This window comes from Euprymna scolopes, chromosome 32, assembly GCF_053919585.1.
Source record: "Euprymna scolopes isolate OS-2025 chromosome 32, ASM5391958v1, whole genome shotgun sequence".
Lineage (NCBI taxonomy): Eukaryota > Metazoa > Mollusca > Cephalopoda > Sepiida > Sepiolidae > Euprymna > Euprymna scolopes.
The window spans coordinates 40,512,202-40,520,283 of NC_136513.1; the positions used below are offsets into that span (position 1 = coordinate 40,512,202).

At 35.5% G+C, this 8,082-nt stretch overlaps 1 pseudogene; it reads right to left on the reverse strand.

Moving 5' to 3' along the window:
• Positions 1-1,014: 1,014 nt before the first annotated feature.
• LOC145256713 (5S ribosomal RNA) lies at positions 1,015-1,133 on the reverse strand (annotated as a pseudogene).
• Positions 1,134-8,082: the final 6,949 nt, after the last annotated feature.

The window sequence follows — 8,082 nt, forward strand, 5'->3', positions numbered from 1 at the left end:
ATGACAAGGGCGCGTTATAAATACAGAATGATACTTGCCTTTAACATAGTAAACTTTCATGCAAGCCATAATATATAAAAAATAATTTTATAAAAGCAACGATAGATTCTCTACAGTGCAATGTAGACAGCAATATATTATAAACTTAGTCACTGCGAGAGGCATGTGAAGCTTCCTCCAGCTGCCTCACGATGGGTCCCCAATTAACGCAGGCAACGGATCGATTTAATTGAAAAATAAGCGATTTCATGGACTTCGATGACAATAAAAACATGGGAGTGTGAAACATTCGTTAATAATCATTTATTCCTGAGCATGGAAGACCAACAAAATGTTTTCTATAAAATTAAGCATAACAGCCCAACGTGCATGTCATATTTTTTCTATTAAAGCACGACATGCTAACGAAAATGCTATTCAATATTTTACCGTTGACACGCCAAAGAAAATGTGTTTTTATTAAGCGTAATAAACCAACGCACGTGTTATTTTAAAGTTAAGTATGAAAAATCGACGAAAATGTTTTTGAAGACTCTACAAACACTAGTTTGAAATATTATAGGATTGAGCTAACCTATTATACCAACATTCGACGCTAGATCAAGGAGCTTCTTTTTTAATAATTATTGAGAAGTTAAAACAATAAAGACGAAAAATCAAACATTGTACCATAACAGTGAATCTGGTAAACGGGAAAAGAGAGTGTTAAATAGCATACCTTATTTACCCATTTAAAAAAAGTATAATGATAGTTTCGTATATATATATATATATATATATATATATATATATATATATATATATATATGTATGTGTGTGTATGTGTATGTGTGTGTGTGCGTGTGTATAGTAAGCACCAACCCTATTCAGGGTTTAACTGGCTTCCTCCGAAGGAGGAAGTTTTATGGGAGTATGAAATTCACAAGCGGTCTACAATCGCATGTATATCCCCGTTAGGGGAGATGCCAACGTTAGGGTTTTGCAACTTTTTGCAGGGAGGTGTCGAGGTCCTCCTACATACAGCACCTGGACTTCCCAAATTGGTCACCAATTTTAGTAATGATCGGGCTCAACGTTGCTTAACTTCGGTGATCTGACGGGAACCGATGTGTCAACGTGATTATGCCATATATATATATATATATATATATATATATATATATATATATATATATATATATATGGCAATTAAGCTACACAGAATATTCCGCGTTTAATCCACGCTAGGATTCATAAGCCTGATAAATTCTAGCGTGGATGAAATGCGGAATATTCTGTGTAGCTTAATTGCCATATATATTTTATAACTTAGTACCTCGCTCTTCCTACGTATTGAGCACTTTTGAAGTAAATACTTAAAGTTTACGCATAAATTTATACATTTTTATGTGATTTAATTAAGTAATCATTAATATATATATATATATATATATATATATATATATATATATATATATATATACACTATCATTTTATCCCTGCGTTGCCCAGGTGTTTGGATGTGTATGTTGAGCAAAAAAAAAAAAGTGGTAGTAGGAAGGCAGGCTCGAACCTGTACCGCAAAGGAGGAAAAGAACGGGGTAAAACCTAACGTTTATGCTGTTACGACCACCGCCAAACCGGAACCGACATTTTTAAAATTAAGGCTAGACAATTTAAAGGAGAGGATAACTTTCAAAAATATCGGCGAAAAAAGTGATCCCCCCTGTAGAAAAGTGCCTAGTTGAAGGGGAAGATATTAATGTTTTTAGCCAATTTTTCGATATTTGTCGTATGAAAAGTCGAACTTTAAAATGATACTGATCTTGGTAAAATCCGTCGCCTCTATTGAATGTTTAAGGCAGACATGCACACATACATACATGCATACATACATACATACATACATACATACATACATACATACATACATACATTTATATATTGGTAACTACAAATTTTCGTCCCAAACTGATGGAAAAGCTTGCTCTATCTCTGAATACCCTTTATGTAAAATTTCAAATATGTAGATCACAAATTGTCGGAGTAATTTGGAAGAGACCGCTGAGGTTAATTTTTTTTAACTTTGACCCCTATTATGACTCCTTAAAATTTATTGTGTTGGGCTCAAATCAAGTTATTAAGTTAAATCCATGTCCAAGGAACCTATATCTAAAATTCCGATTTTTTAAACCCAAAATTGTCGGAGGAGATGGTAGAGTTCTCAAAGGTCAGATCGTTGAACTTTGACCGCTTAATCGCCAAATTTCTGGCCAAAAACCGATCACATCGATTTTCCCAAATGTCAGTACTCTGTATATCAAATTTCGAGTCTGTAGACTAAAAATTGACAGAGTTATTGCGTAGGGAAATGTACACAGACACACACACAGACACGTTCACTTATATATATATATATATATATATATATATATATATATATTGTATTTTTGTGTACAGAAAGTTGTTAGATGAGACAAGTTATTGGTACCGTCGGTTTCAAGCCCGATAATATGGGCCGTTTAAGATATCAAGCTCTCTTCAGCCAATACTCATCAAAAGAGATAAGTATTGGCTGAAGATAGCTTGATATAGATATCTTAAACGGCCATAATTATCGGGCTTAAAACCGACGGTACCAATGACTTGTCTCATCTAACAACTTTCTGTATAGAAAATACAAAATATAAATACGCTCTTATATATATATATATATATATATATATATATATATATATATATATATATATATATATATATATACTAGCATTTTAGATGATTGGACGCATATAAAAATATTAAATGCGTCCTATAAAACTACGTATTTATTGCTTAGAACGTTATTTCAAAGTTAAACGTGACCTACAAATCGACGGAGCTTTTCATTTAAATACTTGAACACTTAAAATTAAGTACATGTATTTGATTTGCGCGTTTATTGCTCAAAACTTATATCTTGAACTTAAACATGATAGACAGAAGGATAGACCGAACTTGGATGAAAGAGTAGTACCTGTTATGTCTTCGGTCAAGGAAGACCTTTTGTGACTGGGATAATTAGTTTTTATTTTTTTACTGTCCAGAGTGTCCGTCTAGGGAGTTATGGATCTGTTTAACATGAAGAAAATTACCGTAACTAATTGGCTTGCTCTCCTTTAACACTAAAGCCAATGGCGTCTAGGTCAAGATGGCCATTTCCTTGCTGATGGATGTAAAAGTTCCAACCTGCGCATTCTAGAAAGTAAACGTACACAGGCTTTGCCTTCTTTCTTTGGGAAAGAGTTCGTTTATTGATAATCTCCAGAGATGTCCTTTCCGGGGTATGCTGATGTTGTTTGACGGTCATTTCTTCCAAGTCTATCTGATCTTCATTATTGCGTTATCTCTTCAATCCCACTTTGCGACCCTTGTGTCGCAGCATCCTGTCGTCTAAGTATCACAGTGTCATGTTTGGATGATAATAAAAAATAACTCTAATGATGTAAATGAAACGAGTGCGACTTAATGACTTGATTCTATTTCAAATGTAATTGTGACCGACAAAAAACAACGGACGAAATGAAAAACAGACGCAGTCTCGTATATAAATTCATGGACTAGTTAGAATATAAAGTTGCGTCCAACTTCCTTAAGCTTTTTGTTTTTAATCCCATGTGTGTTACTGATATAACATTGCTCGCGAGGCGCCAACAGAGGGCGCTTCATGAACTGAATAATCGCGTGCCGGTGTTAATTCGAATACAAATTGACGGGCTCATTTTTTTCACTTTTCCATTATTTTGCTCTTTCTCTGTTTGTTCTGACAGATTCATGCATAAACATGATTTCTTTTTTTTTGTCTCTTGTGAAACGTGCAGGTGTCGGTTTGATCTTGGTCGATAAGGAAATGCTCTGCAATAAACAGGAACAGCGTGCCGAAAATGCGCAGCAAACAATAACCAAATATGGTTGCAAACAATGCATTTCTGCATTTTATCCGTGCAGGGCCGCTGCAGCTTTCATCTTGACCCGGGTTGTGTTTTTCATGACACAATCGAGTGCATCTCATCAGTTAGTCACGATGATTTCATAATGAAAGACTTTCTGTTATAAGACGAATTGTTATTCGTTTAATATTGTTGTTTTTGATTATAGGTAGAATCTTATTAAATAAATAGATAGATAGATCTGGAAATGGATAGACAAATCGATAGATCAGAGACCAGAAAAGATATATGCATAAATTGTTTTTTACACTTATCAAGGTCCGGAAGCCACTCAGGGATAAGTTGGTTGGTTGGATGTTTTTGTTTTACGGCATATCAACCCTTTTCAGGTTATTTAATGCCGAATCCAAAGATTTTGAAGAAAATTTTTTTTAATAGAATATATTTGTTGTTTTCACGTCGGTTTCTATTTAACCCATAGTTAGGACTCTAACAGGTACTACCACTCCGGGTCAGTTGACCTGGGAGCAATGGTAATTAAAGTGTTGCTCCACACTCCCCAAAGCCCACAAGCTGGGGCCTCACCACTGGATATAGTTTAAGGTCATATCCAGGACCCCCATTGAGGGACTTTTACACTCTGCAGAGGGACAGTCGGCGTATTCTAATGCCCCACCGACAGGGCCTCAGGGATAAGGGTTATTTCAAGTACAGTACGTTAGTGTGGAGATTTTATGAAGTGTTTACTTAAGAGGGCGATTCATTAGGAATTTGTAAACGTTGGACTTGAAGACATCCAAGTTGTAGTAAGGTGGAAAGCAGGCAGACGGAACAGAGTTCCACAGGCGTGCAGTTCTAAATTTTTCACAGCGGATTCAGCTAGACGAGTGTTTTTCGTGAAGGATTGGCGAGAGGGGCCAGAGATTGGAGTTCAGACGAGCACCTGCCATGGATATATATATATATATATATATATATATATATTGATAGTCATCCACATACAGAACTGTTTCACAGCTCATCAGTGCGGCTAGACAGGTAACCACCTCAAGCCAGGATTGAAACCTGACTGTCTGTATGGCAGTCAAGGCTCCTAACCATTACGCTATTGGCGGCCACTGAACGAGTAGTGAATTTAACGATGTTTTAACATCGTCCGAAATACCGCCGCTCGATTTGTTTACACAAAGAGCGTCGCTTATACGCTAATGGTAATTCGTGTATCACTTCTCAATATGCTCAACTCAAGGTGAGGAGCATTATAGTAATCCACATACAGTACTGTTTCGCTGTTTCACAGCTCATCAGTGCGGCTAGACAGGCAACCATCGTGTATCACTTCTCAATATGCTCAACTCAAGGTGAGGAGCATTATAGTCATCCACATACAGTACTGTCTATCAATTTATCACTTTATATATATATATATATATATATATATATATATATATAAAGTGATAAATTGATGGATATATATATATATATATTAATTTAACTCTTATGCTCCGTTCGTCATATAATGATTAGATCACTCTGACTGACGTTAAAACCATATTATAATTGAATAAATGCTTAAAATTCAACGCCATTTCTGGCGGTTAACGTGAGACGAATGGATATGGTCCTTGCTATTGAAGCCAAATATGGCTTCTGTCGCCGTGTTTGAATCTATAAACTGGTGTTAATAGTGACACCCTGCACTAGCGATTCCCAGAAGGATGAAACACTAGGTTAGGTATTTAATAATTATTATAGCAAATAATTATATATATATATATATATATATATATATATATATATATATATATATATATATATATTACACAGTGATCACCACTTATCGAGGCCCGGAAGCCACTCAGGGATAAGGGTTATTGCAAGTACATTACGTTAGTGTGGAGATTTGATGAAGTGTTTACTTAAGGTGGCGGTTCATTAGGAATTTGTTAACATTGGACTTGAAGACATCCAAGTTGTAGTCTGGTGGGAAGCAGGCAGACGGAATAGAGTTCCACAGGTGTTCAGTTCTAAGAAAGAAGCTTTGTTCATGGAATCCGCGTTTTGATTTAGGTACAGATATAGAGTGGGGGAAATTTTTCACAGTGGATTCAGCTAGACGGGTGTTTTTCGTGAAAGATTGGCGAGGGGGACCAGAGATTGGAGTTCAGACGAGCACCTGCCATGGAAATAACGATAAAACAAAGATAGGCTCGCAACGTCTCTTCTGTGGGAGAGAGGTTGCAGGGTAAAGAAAAGGGCATCCCCACTAAGCCACGAAGTCTATTTTGTACTCTGTCAAGGCAGGATAGGCTGTTTTTAGCAGCTCCTGCCCAGATATGGCAACAGTATTTCATCCTTGGACGTACTTGGCTTTTATATAGATAGAGAATTGCATCAGTAGTGAGATATCTATATTGTCCAATCTCTACTGTACATTCTTTAACCCTTATCCTTGAGTGGCCTCTTGACCTTGGTAATGTGGTGATGCCTATTTAAAAAAAAGATATCTTCTGGAGCGGAATAAATCTAAGATGTGTTGCTTGTTTATGCATTTATCATTGCGATATTATACAGAGGTTTTTTTGTTTCATTACAGAATCTGTTATCAATCTGTTAAGTGAAAGTATGCAATAGTAGCCAAACAGTATCCTCTCCTCACGGTTGTAATGGGTCGTTAAATAATCACAATATAATTTTTCAGTTCTATTCATTAAATGAATGAGTCAAAAAAGAATATTAAACAAAAATAAGCGAACATTATTCATCAAACCGCGGCATATATGTATTGTGCAAATTTTAGGCGATCAGAATGAGTCAGGAAAGTTTTAAGTCTAATAAATTATTTATGGGAATTATACAGGTTGAAACCCGTGTAAATGTACTAGGCAAATAACAAAGTGGCTTATAAAATTGTATCTAGGGTTGCGATGACTCCGGGTTTCTGCGTAAAAAATACCCAACTAACTCTCGATCGAAAAACAAAACAGTAAAGATGTTTATATACTTTAAATCAAAGTAAGTGAACTTTTATAATGAAAAAAAAGTAATAGTTGGCAATGAAAAGAAATAAATAAAAACAGTATTACGGTAGTTTGTTTCTTTTGACGAACACAAATAAAGAAATTATTATAGAAAGAAAGAAGAAATTTATTTATTGCTATGTTTGTTTTTAGTCTTTTGCTGTTGATATATGGTGGAAATTAATTCTAACCGTAATAGATGCCGTGCGGAGGTAGAAATATACAGAGTACGAAACATAGAGAGTACATTAATTGCTATATTTATGTATGGTGAAATCTTGACATTGAATTCGTTCGCTGGTTTAATATCAGCGGCAATACATGTCTAGTAACTATAAATGATGCCGTGCGAATGAATATCTTTTATAACGACGCTATATTTTAATGTTTTCAAGTGTTCGTTTGAACGATCTAATTCCAGAATAAATGTAATATTGAACGAACTATCAGAGATAGCGGACTTTCACAAGGGATATGTTATTATTTAATGATTCTACTAAAGGAAAGATAATGGTATATATGTGTTTGTATGGGCCAGTTATAACGGTTTAAACGTAATATCTGTAGAACATGTATATTTTCCTTCGGTGTCGGCTGGAGTGGTAGGAGGACTTAATATTTAGGCGGAAAATAGGAACTACTTCCTCTAAAGATGGTGCGATTGTGGTGTTGTTGCTCCAAGAATGTAATGTAGGATTTTATTATAACGACTAAATGCATATAAATTGTTCTAAAGTTGCATAAAATAGTGTCTAATATTTTAGACATAATAAATTTGTGTGTGACGTCTGTTGTTGCAAACCTACGGTATTTTGGTTCAGAGGGGAATTTCTACAATCGAAGTGTTATATATGGAGATTATATATATAAGGTTTTTCTCTGTGTGTGTGTAAGGTGAGGAGAGTCCCCAGCTAAAGAAGAGTAAGATAATGGGTTTGAGGAAAATGAGGAGAAAAGGAAGGGGAAACGAGAGAAGGAAAATGAGAAAGATAGCGGGGGTAAATTTGTCCACTAAACTCCAATGTTACATCCCTGTGCATATTTTACAAGTATTTTAATGGCAGGAACTCTGACAAACGCCGATCATTTGTATCTCCTCGGCGGAAATACCCACTACAAACCCGACAAGCAGTAAAATTCCACGCCTACAAAGTAAA